Raw genomic sequence first — 17,636 nt, forward strand, 5'->3', positions numbered from 1 at the left:
GGAGATATTTTTCTGGCTAAAATCATTTCAATTTTTATATGTGGTCCCTACACCGCGCCCCTCCCCTTCACCAAAAAAAGTGAAAAAATTCTAAAATGTTCTAATTTTTGAAAAAATTTGATAATAAGTTTTTGTTCTTTAAAATTTCAAAATTTTATATCTCGATAGTGAAATAGGTGCTCGAATACATGGTTGTGTGTCAGTAGGTAATAAATATTCAGATTCGTCACATTACCAAGAGATAAAGAGAAAAATATAGAACAGATCAATTCAATTAAAGACATTTTGTTAATTGTTGGAGGGGAAAGGGGAGAAGAGGTCTTTTCTAACATAGGTATGGTATAAGTACGTATGCATTAGTTTAACATGATTTTGTCTAATTTTCAAAAAAAGTGAATCTGACTCGTAATTTAGTGTCAGATTGCTAAAGAAGAGAATGTGCATAGGAAGGAAAGTGTGTGTGACGAATTAGATGTACTCGGTATAGGCAGTGTATTAGGGTCGTAAAATTACGTTGTTTTTTTTAACGATGCTTGAAGGTTTAAGGTTTCGTTAGTTTTAGCTGTAAAAATAAGGAATTATATGATTTAGTCTGTTGACAAATAAAATTAGAACTGTAAGAATGTGACTTTTTCCCCCTTTCCGAACAATTACGTTTTTAAAAAATCTACCAAAGGCACATCTGTGACATCTCCTATTAGGTATACGTTTCAAACTTGAACTCATGAGGTCAATATGGAAGCAGAAAAGTTGCACATTGTTGTAAAGGTACATCAGTGACACCTCCTAATTGTAGGTACATTGAAAATTTTGGACACTTACCTACCCTAAATTAATTTTGAGGGGCTGTGCAGGCTATTCTAATTTTTAATGTTGATCAAAAACACGAAAAATAACTTGAAAATATACTCTTTCTTTCAACGCTGGAAAGGGGTCCAATTGTGCCAAATTTGGACCATCTAGGCTAATTTGGAGTAGGGAGGGGGGGGGTCAAAATTAGCAGAAACATTAAGTTTTTTTGTACTTTAAATGGGGTAAAGGTGACCTGAAACCAGAAGCGTTTTTTATTGTATACTGGCAGGGCCATCGAGAGGGGGGGGCAAATGGGAAGTTTATCTCGGGCCTACGTTTATGACCCGGTAAAAGAAGGGCTTGTGATGAAAAAAAAACAGTTTTTTTTTTAACTTCTCAAAACACTAATTTTTGAAAGCTTTTGCCCTCGTTTGGTTTGGGCTTGTGTTTTTTTTTCAAAATTAAAATTTATAAAAAAAGTATTATTCAACTTTCAAAATTTCAAAGTAAAAAAATCAACTTCTTGCATAAAAAGTATCGTTTTCATGTCTCTCAAAATACAAATTTTCAAAATCTTTCGCCCTCACTTGGCCATGTTCTCTTTTCTTTTTCAAAATTAACAACTTTCAAATTCTAAAATTTTAATACATACAACCAAAAAATATACTCCTTGCATAAAAAAAAACACCATTTTCAATTTTCCCAAAATACAAAATTTTCAAAAGTTTTCTCCCTCACTTTGCACAGTTTTGTCATCTTTTTTTTCGAAATCAATTTATCAAAAAACATCGTTTTTAGGCCTCTCGAAATCAAATTGTCAAAAACTTTCGCTCGAGCTAATTTGTTTCTTGTTTTAACATGAAAAAATCTCACATTTATGGGTCTCCAAAAATTCAAAACTGAAAATGAAGATTTTTATCAGTCATAAGAATAGGCAAAATTGGTATTTTCCCCTACATTATGCGACAAATTTTCAGTCGAACCCACTTCTCCAGCCCTCTCTTGAAAAACCTCTATTATGTAAATAGTTTCGTCCCAAGAAATGGGGCCAAAGTATATTTGCCTCAGGCCTGCATTGGCTCCATTGAATAGAAATTTTGGTTACTTTTATGAGGAAAAAAGTTACTAAAGTTACTCAGATAGGAAGGTTGCTAGGTACTTTCTTTTTAAAAATTTTCAAAGTTGTAGGTAACTTACTTATTCTGTTGATTTTTTTTTTGCCATTAGCCCATTACTTATGTAAATTAGAAAATTTCTTATCATTGTTGAAAAAATGCTCAAGGTTTAGGATTTCTCATCAATAATTTCAAATAATCAACAATGAAATTATTGAGAATGATTATGAGTAACTGATTCGCTGAAAAAATTTTTCTCGTATACCAGAGTTAATTCAAGGGCTCTATTTATGCACGATAAGCTTATTTCAAGAAGAATTTTTTTCTCTATTCTTTCTTTACTCTGGCATGTATCACATAGACAGAGTTTATGGACATGACTTTGAAAATGAGAACATGAATATCCAGACACTTGAAAAGAATCTTCATATGATTGACGTCAGCCACCAAAATAATCGGTGGTTCTCTTCATCTAAGCTAGCTATGACTGAACAGAAGAGTCATCGTGTCACGAGCTCGTTAAAAAAAATAGAAAGGAAAAAATGGGGTTTATTCAGTTCAAACAAAAGTAGTTCAGATCCAAGCTGTACAGCGACAGGAGAAGACATATTGCATATGGTAAACTCGGGAGAAAAAAAATAGAAGTGAGAATGAACCAATTTGTCAAAACATCTCTACGTCTATTCAATTTTTTAAACTTGGAATGGGTCACTTTTATGGTTTTCTTGCGAAGAAGAGTGATCTCTCGATTTGTAATATTATTTTGATTGATAAGACTGATAGATAACACATTTCATGTTGCTACAAATGAAATAGGATGGGGAAATCTCGAGCATCCATGAGGGAACCGAGTTGACGAAATCCCTTCCCCTCTCCATTTTCCTTTTCCACGATGATTGGGCGATGCGAAGGAAAAGCTCAGCTTGGAAAAATCTGCCACAAAGGGAACCCATCGTTGGAAAAAGAAGCAATCTTGTCAAATGAAGATCGAATATTTCATAAATAGGTTGAGTACCTTATACCTACCTATGTTCTGAACTTCTTACTCATTTCTACCATCCTTAATATCACGAAGAATTGGAATCGTGACACGGATTTCGAGTTGAAAATCACCAATTCAAGTCATACTTTGATACTTATCACAAGTTGACTGGCTGCTGGAAACGGTTATCATTCCTTTGGACTTCCGTTTACGTCATACAATGTACAATACGTCTACTTATACAGCGGTATTTAAGTACAAGTACACGCGAACAGGAGAAAAAATCGATTAATCTACACCAAGAATGACATAATGTTGACACGAACAACGTCGGAAGCTGTACATACACATACAGTACCGCTATATATGAAGAATATGATTGAACGATTACATTCTACATACAACAGGTTGCAATGTAGCCAGGTACTCGCGTACAAATAAACGTCAACAAGCTGGATAGCCAACGAGTCAATAACCTGACGTCGCGACAATCATCCACAAAACGCTGCACTGCTGCAGAGTGCAGATACGTGTGCGGTGTCTTTGGAGAGCAATTGGAAGAAATTCGCCATCGTGCAGCTTGCATCGATGTAGGATATAGCAGTGGTCGCCACCGAAGCGAGTAAATTTTGCCAAAATCAAGCTACGTAGCTGTGACGAATTTCAAGGTTGCCTAATTACGGAGTGAATAAACAATACTAACTGTACTGTGTGGGGAAATTTTTTTTACCTACTGGACGTACGCCATTTTGTACAAGTATACAGGAATATTCGTGGGAGAAGTGAATTTTTTCACGGAGGGTATCTGTAAACAATACGTACACAAGTACGACTTACGTGTCTTCGTGACGTTTGCTCGTCATCAACAATGCAATCGACCAAATGAAACCTGTTATTGTCGCAGTGTGAATCGGTTCAAACGATGTTACAATTTGACCCACGCGAATACGCATACAAAGTGTCCTAAAATGAACCCCGAACGAGTTCGAAGTTTTTGGTCGATCGTGGCACACTGAAAACATAAAATTTCAATCGTGTGATCTAAACGATGACCCCGACCGATTACCCCGTTTGCAGAAATTGGCTGCTGAACGAAAGGGAATCCGGTACTGGGTGTATTTTATACGGACACGTCGTATGTAAACTCGTCATGTTAATTGCAATTAGAATGGCAGCCACGCATGGCAGTACGCCTCTTCGACGTTATAAGTTGAAAAAAATTTACCTACGTCGTCGTCATCATACAGTATATTATGACGATGACCATTCGAGCCTCGACATAGACAAAAAAGAACAACAACAAAGCAACAATACGCCGAAGCGTTAATTAGGCTTATTTGAAAGAGAATTACGCAACGAAATTTCAAAAATGAAAAAAACCTCGCACGTATATGTTGTGTATTATGTTGTTTCCTTATGAAAATACATCGAGTAATAAATTTTTCCATAAACGCGAACGGAAATCGCTATGACAACTCGAATGGATCGATTTAACAACAATTTGTACCATAATAATAAAGTCGAGTATTTCACCGCGACTCGACTATGCGATTGCCTCTCGTCAGTTCGTCGTCGGTTTTTTCGAGTAAAATTATCCCATTATTAGGAAATAATTTCAGATTACAACGTGCTTTGCTTCGTTAGCGCGGTCGAAATGCCGGCACGTTAATTTCATTAACCAAGACCTCTATTTCGCACGGTCGTAGTGACAAGGGCATCTTTCTCGTGCAATTCAGTGTGGGAAAGAAATGGTCATCAATTAAGTATACCTCCGCGTCTGACGGTTGTTTTCCGGGCGTGAAATGCCGAGCCAACGAATCCGAGTAATTTGATAGGTTAGTAGTGGGATTCGTGATGCGGTGTTGCCGATGTTCGTGATTTTGATTGCGAAATGAGAGTGGTCTTGGGTGAATTATTCCTTTGGATTGTATTTTCATGTTTTGTGAAGAAATGGTCAGAAGAAAGTTGTCTCTATATCTTTCAAAGTCTACAGATCACTACGATGCCATGTTGCCAATTCTCATTTCCTAATTTGAAATAGTGTTCATAAACTCATTTTGAGCCGTGATGAAAATCCTGACCTGTTGGTTCAAAAATCAAATTGTTATCCTCCTATTTGAAATCCTTCATGCGAATTGAACGGTAATCTGCTCAATTCCTGTGATGGTGGGAGGGAGTGGGGAAGGGGGAATCGCAAAAGTTTGAAGTTATGAACATTTCATGTTTTGAAATTAATGTTTTGAAAAAATCTTCAACATTTATTATGTTTTTTGTGCTAGAAAACGCTCATCTCATCAGAGTTTGATGCTAATTTCAATGAAAAACTGATTTTTTAAAAGTGTATGTTTAAAACCTTCTGCAACCAAAATGTTGGCTACCAGTTTCAATTTTTCGATGGTTTCGGTTTTCTTCCTAAATATTCAAACTTCCTCATGAAACGTAACACAGGGAAAATGCAATGAGCTGCGGAAAATTATGTTTCTGCATACTTTTGAAATTCCCAACCCAAAAATGTAAAATTCCAGTGGTGCGCCTTGAGTGGATTTTTGTCAATTTTTTCCTTTTGAATAAATCTAATGTAAGTCAAAATGTGAGGTTTGGCAACGTGGTCGTAAAAAACTGTCGCTGTTGCAAAAAATTCCAAAAAGTGTCGAGTTTTCTTCCTAAGAAATGTCCAAATGACTTGCGTTTTTGCTAAAGTGGACTGCTTATTGCTAAAATTGGTCATTCTAGCTTTTTGCCAGAAAATTGTCTCTATACACCTAGCTTCATAAACAATTAACAAAAATTTTCGTTTTTTGAAAAAAAATCAAAGTTGTTCGAAATTTTGTGTTTTTTGGCAAAAAATTCCAATAAGTAAGTCTTATTTTTTTCCAAAAACTAATCCAAAATTATTGATTTTTGCCAAAAGTTACCAAAAAATGCTAGCTTTCTAGCAATTGAAAAGTTTCGCTTTTTTAGCAAAATTGCCAGAAGTAATTCTTGTTTTTTTTTTTCAAAAAAGTTGCAAAAAGTATTTCTTTGTCTACAACAAGAATTACTGCTTTCTGCTAAATTCGACAAATTTTCGTGTTTCATTCAAAATGTTTGCTGTTTAGGGTACCTCTACCTACCTAATGATTTTCACTTTTTTTTAAACCAAAAATTATTCAAAAGAATCGTTTTTTGTTAAAGTCTTAATTTTTGCCAAAATTGTCAAAAATTCTCGCTTGTTTACAAAATTGCAGAAAATTATCATTTCTTTGCAAAAAATTTCAAAAAGTCTCACCTGTTGCCAAAAATTGTCCAAAAGCCTCGCTGGTTTTTTTTTGCCAGAAATTGGTTTTTGTTCGGCGAAAATTGCAGATATTCTTCCTTAGTTACCACAAACTGACATAAAGGTCTCGCTTTTTTATCAAAAAGTTTCAAAGTAGTTCAACTTTTCCAAAAATTATTAAAAATCCGAACATTTTAATTTGTACTTATCTAAGTAAATGATTCTGTCGTAGGTTTTTCCCTCGTTTATTCGGGTGATTTTTTCTGCATTAAAATATTTTGACTGTTGCTCACGATTTGTCCTTTTTTTTAATTTTTTAATTTTTCTTGGTTACTATGTACATAAAGTTTTTCTATTTTTGGAAAAAATTGAGTACGAACCCTGATGTTGCCAAATTCCTGATTTTAGCTAAGACTGGTCTAGAAGAAAACATTGTGTTGTGATTTCCTAGAAAATTGAAAATACATTATACTTACTAAAAAAAAAATGAAGCACACAGAGTTGCCAAATTTCAGGTCTTATTTCCAATAATTGAACTATACCGGAGAGAGGTGAAAAAACAGAAGTCATTCAAGATGAGATGAAATCAATGAACACGGAAAATTTACTCACGTGCTCAAAACAAATCCTCAAAGCTCGAGCTTTAATGAGCGTTGTTGCCAATTCTCACAACTTTTTCACAATAAATCGCGATAATTGCATAAACACAGAAAAATATTCATCAACCAAGCTTGATATTATTAGAAGAAAAAGAATTCACAATATATGGGGAACTGTATTGGAACTTAGAAAACCATGCTATGTTGCCAATTCTGCATCTTAATCTAAATTCACCATGATTATTGAATTTCCTGGAGGCTTTCGGTAGCAGAAGCCAATAAACTGGATTCAGCAGACGCTGCTTAATTTTTGGTGTTGAAAAAAAAATAAACTGTAGATTAACAAAACTGACTCGGAGAGACCGTTGGGGGGGGGGGGGCTGATTGAACCTGTTGAAGAACTTGTTCTAAAAAAAAGGTCGTCATGTTTGTAACATTTTTTCAAGTACCATTTTTTCAGTAATTTGGACCAATTTAAAACGGATTTCAATCTTTCTCCCTTTTTATTGGTATTTTTTCAAAACATTACCTGCAGATTTTTGAAAGTAAAATCCATTTTTCCCAAGAATTTTCGTTCATCTTGACTCAAAAACTCTTCTAATTCTAGAACTACAATCTAGCCAGTCTATGTCAAATCACTTCGAACTCCTAAAGAGGCATCAACCAGCTCGAAAATTATTTCCATACAGCACCTCAGCGATTTCTGTTTGAAATTCTATTTGATACTGAACTATCACGAGAGCACTTGTACTTTCTTGTACGAGAAGAACTCCGCAGTCCGTACAATGCAAAACGCCGCAATTACGTTGTCTTATGGAAATTTTCACAATAACATGACTGCTTTCAGCTTCAGTTCAGGGGTCATTAAACTGGCCAGTACCCCTATATCGGGTTCGGTTTTCAATAAATGCGACAGGAGTGTTGAGATATGCAAATTAGGCATTCTTCCACGTTTGTTTTTTAATTACAAAATTCTAACCGTTTCTTAGCTCGAGATAATTCGCTTTTTCACACCTTTCTATGTATTCGGTTCGGTTTACGTACTCTCTGTGAATATAGAATGTGCATTTGCAATACCAGGTCAGATCGCTGGAAACTCTGTCTCTGTCCCTGCGTGACCTCTGGAGTCTGGAAGTTAAGTAGATACATGTGACCCCTCTGATTTCCTATAAATGGTACAATTTCCTCCCAACATTCCAACCATGGACATCTGAAGTAAATTATTCTCGAGCAGTATGCTTTGGCAAAGAATCTCGTGACCAAAATGGGCACCACGATGACTCTAGAGTTCAATTAACTTGACAATTGGACATTGGAGACCTTCGTAAAGGCAGCTTTGGATTTGGTAGACATTCCTCGTGAAAATTTACCATCAGTATTATAGGAGATTTGCGATAGAGGTAACTGATTTCTCAATATCCTCGAATGTGTTTCCGATAGCTCGTCGACAATGATCGCATACTTAATAAACGAGATGTCGAAAAATTCTCATTTCCGTTTTGTCAATCGTATGGAAACTGATTTTATTGCAGGCGTGTCCGCGTATACCTTTGGCTCTCTGGCAGTTTATATTGATTCTTCTTGGTCTATCGAGTCGTTGAGGATAAATTTACTATACGCGTTCGGTAACCGGATGATCTACCAGGTTAATCATACGATTCGGATTTTAATTACCTACATAACGATCGTATGTATGCCTAATTGCCTATGCACGAGTAACTATACCATGTGTAAGTATATCGAATCGGTGTTGGAAGAAATTTCGGCGAGAGCGATTTTAGAAGGTAAACTCGATACACGCGTCAAAGTAGATACACGATAGCTAATTTCTTCTTGTGTTTTTTTACTCTTCTCTTACCATTTGCCATTTACCATGCATTGCATAGGTTGCAAGGTGATAGATATAGGTAGCTTATATGTACTCTGGCAACTCAACCTCATTTTCAAACTCGCTCGATCTTATCCGTCAAGATCAAATGACACGTTCCGTCACTCGAGACCGTTGAACTCTATTTACAAACGACGGGGAAAACCGTGAAAAAAATACGCAAACGTACAATACATCACCATCCCGAGAAGGTATACGTACATATGTAAAACAATTGCGTACGTAACTGGCACAATTAACGAGAGTATTCTTACGAAAAAATATGTAGAGTTGCTTTTGTACACATGAGCAGCAGGGAGAGCAGAGCTCGTACGATGGAAACATTTCAACAAGAATATATACAATAACGAGAGAAGAAGGTATCCGTTTAACCGTACGTATCTTAGTACCATCGCAGCATCCAAATTTCCGCCATCGTAGCTCTTTTTTCTTGCACATAATTTACAAAGTCGTGATCATCCACCAATGCGGCGCCATCCTTTGGTTTTCTACCTCTCTCGATGGCAAACCGTTATCTGACAATGTACTCTGTAGGTATTCGCTTTTTGAAATTGAAACCATCAACTTACGAGTATGTACTCGTAGCTTCGGAAGTGCACACAAACGTATATACCTACTCGCGTATCTGCGAATGCGATTCCTGCTCGGAAACGTGTGTCAATTTAATTCTACGCGTCAGCGTCGGCTTGATTTGTAGGTCTACTAGGTATCTTTTGAACGCCTTCGCCTTCGCCTTGCCACACTTATCGTAAGTTTAGAGTGCAGTCGTCGATGTGAAAATTATTCCAGTTTGCGCGGTTCTTCTTCTCGTTGCGTTAAAAGTTTATCGCTGTGAGCCTCTTAATTATAGTACACGAGACGCCGACGAATTGGTGAGTTTGCGCGAGTAAATCGTCACGAGAATGTACAGGAACCAGAAGGTTATCAGAGATTGGAATCGTGCGTAAAGATGTATTTAGAGAACAGAAATGATAATCATTTTAATGAAAATGGGTTGGAATTTTCCCCTAGGTAGGTTCAAGTTTGGATAAGAGTATTTTTAGAATTGGTTTTTGAGACGTAGACGTAGATCTACCTATACTTGTTCTTAAATGGCATTTCATTTTTGAAATTACTTTACTTATCGAGCACCAAAAATGGATTTTGTGATTTATCTTTGGAGGAGGGATAGTCAATGCATTTTTGATATTTGAGATGCTGCAAGCATTTCTGCGAATGTTTACAAACGAAAGAATTGTTCCTACAGGCAGAAATTTTTTTGAACCGTACAAAGCTTAATCGGGAGAGTATCTAAAATACGTCACTAGCTAAAATTTTAGCTGTCGAAGTGAATTTTTTGACTATTGGTGAATTTTTGAAAATCAAAGGGCCGGAAATGAAAAAAAAATCAAAATGTTACAAAATTGACCTAAAAAGCTGAAATTTAGCATGCATCTTATTTTAGACTCGACGAATTGATTTTTCTAACCGTTTGAAACAGTTCAGCAAAGTGTTGACACTTGAAATTTTCACTAAATTTTACCCAATCAAATTGGAAAACGAAAATTTATACTTTAGGATAAGGGTCATTCCATGCCAAATCGGCGGATTTTTGCACGAAGGGTCTTCGATTTTTTTCAAAATCAGATCATGAGATCATGTATAGTTTCTCGTCAATTCATTGACAAATTGAGGTAGGGAGGAGGGGAGATTTCTTAACATGTCCGTCTAAATATTGGTGAAATATTTCAAAAATGCAAAAATATTCATTTTTTAGGTTCCTTCTTTTGTTTAAAACAGCGACGAAATTTTTTCAATATGTTTTATTCTTAAAAACTGTAGCACGAAAAATAGTATTTCTCGTCAATTCGTTGGCAAGGAGGGGGGGGATCTTTTTTACATGTTCGTCTACACATTGGTAAAATATCTCAAAAATGCAAAAATTTTCATTTTTTAGGTTTCTGATGGTATTTTTGCAATAAGTGTAAAACTTGTAATTTTTTTTCTCGAAAATGAAAAGAAAACGCCAGTCCAATTTTTTGATATGTTATTCTACATAAAACGGACTAAAATTGAGAATTTTTTCAGGATTTTTACTCGTCGAGATCATGGTTATATTTAAATTATAAGTTTTTAAATCGATTTTTTTTAGGTTTTTGAAAGTAGCAACACTGATTTCGACATCATTCGTTGATTACCCTTTCAAAGCACTACAATTTGAAAAAAAAAAGTTCAAAATTCTATACCACATACAACCGGAGCAATTTTCAACTGAAATTTCCCATTTTCGGCCATTTTGGAAAAATTTGAAGCTTCACAGCTTCCCCAAAAAAAAATCGAAAAAATGTCCGGTTTGCGTCATTCGTCATCGTTTGATGATCTCTACACATAATCTGATTTTGAAAAAAATCGAAGACCCCTCGTGCAAAAATCCGCCGTTTTGGCTTGGAATGGCACAGGCACATCATAATTATGCTGACAGGAACATTGTCAACTCGTCACCTCATGATCTGGATGAAACTTGGCTCACTGAAAGTTCACGTCATTCACACTTCAGAGCCAAATTTTCAGCAGCCGAAATTGATTTTTTAAATTTTGATAAATTTTTGAAAATGCAGAAATAGGCTATTTATGGTACTGACAAGGTTTTCATAAAAATGATTTCAAACCGCGAGATAAAAATCTTAAATTTGGTTTGAATATTAAAGTGGACCTCCCGAATCGATTGCAACCATTTTCGAGTCGATATGGAGCCTCCAGCAAACGTTGAGTCTTCTCCAGCACACTGAAATCGCTCCAGAAAGCGTTGTAATGAACTTTGGCAGCTGAAAATTTGGTTTTGAGGTGTGGGTGACATGAACTTTCAGTGAGCCAAATTTCAGCTAAATCGGAGATGATGCGTTGACAAGGTTCTCTTGTGAGTCGATTGAAGGTGGTTTCCAAGCCGGTTAGGAGCCTCCAGCAACTTTTTGGAAATTCCAGATTTCCAAAAAAAAGCCCTAAAATCTGTCCAATTCAACTTCAGTTCGTATAAACGCGATTGATGCTCTTTAGTGACCTACTTAACCGACACATCATTCTTTCAAAATCGATTTCTGTTAGTTCAAAACTGTGTAATTCGTGTTTCTCCAGCGATTTCACAATTGAAAAGTTGAAAAATTCAGTGCACCAGAGAGCTAATGCCCAGTTTGGAACATGCTAAGTTAACAGAAGATGGTTTTAGACCGTTCTGAAGCCTTTAGCATTTTTTTGGAAATTCTAGTTTTCCAAAAAATGTCATAAAATCGGTTTAATCGAACTTTAGTTTCTATGTGTAAACACGTTCAGTGTATGTTGGTCCACTTAATTAATTACCCACGACTTTTCCAAAATGAATTTCTGTCGATTCAGAATCGTACATTTTTCAATTTTTCTATCGTGAAAAACCGCTGCAGAAATGTACAATTCTGAACCGACGTAACTGATTCCACCAAAAGAGTCATTAACAAGCAGTAATCGTTTTTATACGTGCTAAAGTTATTTTAGACAATTTTTATGACACTTTTTGAAAACCTGGAATTTTCAAAATATGGCTGGAGGGTTCAGAACGCGTTGAAACCACCTCCAATCAACTCAGCATGTTTGAATTTGGGTCTACCTAGAGTAAATTTCAACTTTTCAACTCTATTGGATGAAATATTGGGTAAATTTCTACTTTTATAAATCTCCTGGAGCCTCTGGAACTGCCCAAAACTGTACGAAACCGTTTCTAATCTATTTGGGGATTGGAATTAAAGAGGGTACGTATGCCAAATTTCAGCTTTCTAGGTCAATAATTTATTAAAATTTTGATTTTTCTTCATTTTTGGCCCAAATCTAATTTTCAAAAATTCACCAAAAATCGAAAAATGCACTTTTGCGCCTGCAATTTTGTATGATGGTGTTTTTTTTGCGTGTTCTTTCGATTTATGGATGGTTCGGTTCAAAAGTTCTTCAGTCATAACCCTGCATCATTCCAAATGAGCCTATAATAAGGTTAAAATTATTCTTCTAAAATTTACCTATTTAATATTTTCTGATTTTCGAGTCAAGAAGTCATCAATAGGATGACAAAATGTTCGAAAATGATTAAAATTCTTTCAGTTGGACAAATTTTCCAGTGTTGTCTCCCACAACTTGAAACCAAAATTTTTGATTTTTGTGCGAAAAAGTTACTTTTTATGAAGGCCTTTTATCGTCTTGAAAGAGATAGCAATTGGTTCACTAGGTTGACTCTGGAAGAGGATGGAGGACGGGGGGGGGGGGGGTAGAATTAATTTCAAACCATTAACAAAAATCAAATTGAGTATCTAAAAATTTTCCTTTGAGATAAGAATTCAGGTAGGTACACAACGCACAACTTTTCGAAGAAGCCGAAAATCGAACCGGTTAGTTTAAAACAGCTCAATGCTGCTGTGTAAGTATTTAAGTAATCTAATGAAGTCGGTAAGTATTTTCGAATTTGAAAACTTTTTCAGGACTTGTTCTGATCTATCAAGGGTTGCTGTTATGAAAATACGATACTCATATCAAGGTTTTCGATTTTCATGTTGCTCTCACTCACACTCATTTATGGATATTTCAAATGAATTTCTGAGTTTTTGACATCCAACCCTAATGTATGAATTTAAAAAACGTAAATCTAACAAGGGAGGTGCCCCAGGTGACATGCACCGATTCAAATGATTCTTGCACCATTGGATAGAGGACATCGAACATAGTCTACCACAGAATTTTCAGCTGCTGAAGTTGATATTTCGATTTTTCAGAGCAATTTTTCGATTTTCACATAGCAATTTTGAAAAATTGGCCAAAATTAGTCGGCGGAGGTCGCATACCGAAACCTCCCATATTATTTGGGCATTTCAATACTTATGATAAGACTAGCTCACGGTGAAATTTTCAGCTGCTGAAGTTGATATTTGACCCTTCCAGGGCGATTTTTTGATTTTCACATTGCAATTTGGAAAAATTGGCCAAAAATAGTCGGCGGAGGTTGCATACCGAAACCTGCAATATTATTTGGGCATTTCAATACATATGATGAGACTAGCCCACGGTGAAATTTTCAGCTGCTGAAGTTGATATTTGACCCTTCCAGGGCATTTTTCTATTTTCACAATTGCTATGTGAAAATCGAAAAATTGCTCTGAAAAATCGAAATATCAACTTCAGCAGCTGAAAATTCTGTGGTATACTATGTTCGATGTCCTCTATCCAATGGTGCAAGCATCATTTAAATCGGTGCATGTCACCTGGGGTACCTCCCTTGTACGAATGAAATGACCGGACAATGTTCCTAAAAAAATTCTGCATCATCTCCGAGAACTTCTGAAGTCATTTTGGATCCCTTAAGTCGATTATTTTCATCTCCGAAGCTTCTTAAACAAGTATATTGAAGCCTTCAGACAATGTGACAATGAAATCCTGAACTTTTGAATTACCCATTTCAGTTCTATACAGCTTCTTCGTTCTAACATCAGATTCCATTCACACATTCCATTCCTTCATCCTTGTCCACACGAGAACCCTTGAAAGGGGATTTCCAGATGATCTCAAGCAGAATGACTTACCTACACAGCTATCAAACCTCTTGAATTTCTAAATGAATCGTTATCATTTCGAGGCACGTTTCAACACCGTATGCACAGCTCGTTTCGACAGTTTACACCACATTTTTACACCCTCGACCCTCATTAACTGCTTTAGATCCCCTCATCATGAAACAGGTGAAACTGACGAATACATTATAATCCATTCCCATTCGTGCTTCACTAGGTATAGGTAGAGGCACCCAGATAATCCGAATACGTGTATAGTGAAGTGAAATTATAGGTACTTGGAAACGTAGAGGAAATGCAATTACATCAGAATGCAATGCAGAGTTATGTAGATGACTCATCGTCATCGACGTGTTGACAATGTTTTCGAAACAAAAAGTGTTATTTATTCCGTAACGACATTAGTTGGCCAAGACGAATTGCATTATACACCTTCGACATCTTAACACCTTTACCAATATAGTAAATACTTACATCTCGTTATCGTCGGTGTATTAATTAGAGTTGAAATTTCACAGAAGTATACTCATACGAGAGAATTAACATGTAGACTAAGAGCTGAGCTAATGCTATGATGAGTATATAATAAACCAGTACTCACGTATTTGAATCAAACATAAGAATTCTGCGTCTGCTACACAAGTTTTACTCGATAGAATCACCGCCAACAACACCACACAACATTTACACGACCGATGACTAGTAGAATTTTTCTCCGCAATCGGTCAAATCGCACGGTTTTTTCAAGTTCGAATCACAAACACCAACACAACACCGATGACCGATGGGCACTCGAATTAAAATTTGAACAAGATCACCGCATTCGGAACTTTTTACAAGGAAAATTTTCTAAATATTCGGACGACGACGGAAGCTCGCATACTCGCGTTAGGTTACATTACAACAACCAGTTTCTCTTTATCAATTTATGAAGCATGCATATATAGAATAGACCTACGACGAGTTAACCAAAACTCCGAAACCGAAACCTGAAAACCTGTAAGAGTACGGTGGAATAATATTGTGAAGGTATATACCTTGCGCGCGCCATCCAACCACATCCAAGGTGGGACAGGAGAAGAGGACAGGTGTCCTGGTGCGGGGTCCACGTAGCACGTAAACTACTACTACGCGAACTCCGAGGCGAGCCCGAGCGGAGTGCGAGTGGCGAGTCGAAACTCCGCGCGTATTTTCATTTGTACGCGAGTTCGAGTATCAGCATAATATTCTCTCATTCTCTCTTCTCTCATTCAAATTCTTCTCTTTCTCCATCCATGTAACCGTTTTGCTTTTGGCCACTTGATCAGAGAGGCTCGACGTTGCAACCGGTCCATTGTTGTCGTGTGACGAGGAATTTCAATAGAGGATAATTTTCGCCTAGTGTGTCTGCCAAGGTACAAAGATGTGTATGAGTGTACCTACCTACGTCTGTCTATTATGTGCCCAGATTCTTCTACTACATTCTGCCAGGGTATTAATCCTGTGCAGGGATGACTAACGCACCATTTCCAAGGATTCTTTCGAAAGATTAACGACCCTTGGGTGGAAGTTTTTTGTTAGGTAGGTAGGGTATCTGTCGAGAAGAATAGAAGGAAGGGTTGTGGTATTTTGCGATGGTGACGTCACCTGTCAGTGTCACTGTCAGCTGAATATGGTAAAGATCCTATGGTGCCGAACTGCAGTTGTAAAATTTAAATTACTCCGGTGTCAAGTTTTGATATGATTTTTCAAGGTTCAACAAGCAATAAATTTTTATGCACAAGCAGAATTATTTGTACAATGAGACAACCAGTTGAATACGTGATCATTAAAAATTTCCCTGTCATGAGAATGAATATTCGGTGAACGATTTTGGAAATCAAAAAATCAAAATTAGACAGGTTCAGTATGATGGAGGAGGGGGTGAAGGTACATTTTTGAAGAAGGAAGGTGACCAGAGAAGCGACAATTTTTTACACAATAAAAAGGGATAAATTTCAGTGTTGGTTGTTTAAAACTTGTTCGTTTAAAACATTGTTTAAAACAGCTATTTGAACATAATTTCTAAGTATTTAAAACTGTTTTTATTGTTTAAAACTTGTTTTGTTCAGACCTTGTTTTTTTTTTGTTTCTTAAAAAAAAATTTCGAGATTTTTGACCATAGAATTATCAAGAAATTTTAAAAAAATTATTATGTTTTTTTACACGGATTTTACAAGAATCCATAATCTGAATTCTGGGACTCTAGGTGGATTGTCAGTTCATTTCTGATAAAGCAAAATCTAAAATCCATTCCTATAATCTACTAGTACTACCCCAGTAGATTAGCTGGATTTTCAAAAACTGTTTATATTAAGTTTGTTTTTTTTACACGGATTTTGGCAGATTTTCGAGAATCTGGATTTTGGCAGATTTAAAATCCACCAGAATCTGTTAGGATAGTAGCTTTTGAAAATGGATTATGGATTTTACTTAAAGAGAGAAGACTTCTGATGTTTTGAAAGTTTGTGGTGGGGATCTAAAAAGTGTTTAAAAAAGAGATTCAAAAACGTCCAAAAACCAGATTTTCGAGAATCCGTGTAAAAAAAACATACTTATTTGTAAAAAAAAATTTGACAATCCATAATCCAGATTATGCAAAATCGGTGTAAAAAAAACATACTTTAAATTACTTATTTGATATCTGTCAAACGTATAAAACATACTTAAAGGCGATATATTTTTTGAATTTTATTTACATTTTTTGATTGAACAAGAACAATATTATAAAATCAAACAAAGATTATGAAGTACCAAAAAAGTCTCAAGAAAAATAAAAAAAAACTGAATCTGAAACCACATTATTACACACTGAAAAAACGAAGTTTTTTGTTTTAAACGTGTTTTAAAAACGTTTAAAACACGTTTAAAATAGGTCACATTTTACAATTGAATTTGGGTTTTAAAACAAAAAATTTGTTTTAAACATACAAAAAAACTGTTTTTTAAAAACGTTTTTTTTTCAACACTGGTAAATTTACACCTGCACCTTTCTTTAAGAACTGAAAATTTAAAAAAGGAACCACCAATAAAGGAGTTTCTGATTCGGGTAATTCCAATCAGTTTGGTAGCTCTTAAAAATCAGGTAGGTAATTATTGCAAACAAAAAAAATCATTTTTTTCAGTAGTTGCCTTTCTATAATTACTGTAAAAAAGCTCAAATTTTGTACACTAGGTAGGTAGGTACTGTAAGGTACTAAAATACTACATCATCGATTAGTTCGTAAATTTTACTAAAAATAATTGAGGGGGAGGGGGTGAAGGGTAGATTTTGGATTAAAATGTACGTCTCACAGACTACAGAACCAAATTTTTAACTGACGAAGTTGATTTTTCGATTTTTGGAGAATTTTTGAAAATGACAGAAATACATAGCCTATTGTTTACTTACAATAAAATAAATGAAACTCTCGGTTAATATACTAAAG

At 35.7% G+C, this 17,636-nt stretch overlaps 1 protein-coding gene across 3 annotated transcripts in view; it reads right to left on the bottom strand.

Moving 5' to 3' along the window:
- LOC135842436 (uncharacterized) overlaps window positions 1–15,202 on the bottom strand; it is a 36,301-nt gene extending 21,099 nt beyond the window's left edge. Inside the window, exon 1 of one of the 3 annotated variants that reach the window (XM_065359894.1) lies at window positions 14,792–15,202. The gene's annotated coding sequence lies outside the window, so the exon portion shown is untranslated. Of the gene's footprint in view, window positions 1–3,726; window positions 3,890–14,791 lie in introns of those variants that run through there. The other 2 variants (XM_065359898.1, XM_065359897.1) reach the window with 2 other exon arrangements.
- Between the last annotated feature and the right edge of the window lie 2,434 nt (window positions 15,203–17,636).

This window comes from Planococcus citri, chromosome 4, assembly GCF_950023065.1.
Source record: "Planococcus citri chromosome 4, ihPlaCitr1.1, whole genome shotgun sequence".
Classification (NCBI taxonomy): domain Eukaryota; kingdom Metazoa; phylum Arthropoda; class Insecta; order Hemiptera; family Pseudococcidae; genus Planococcus; species Planococcus citri.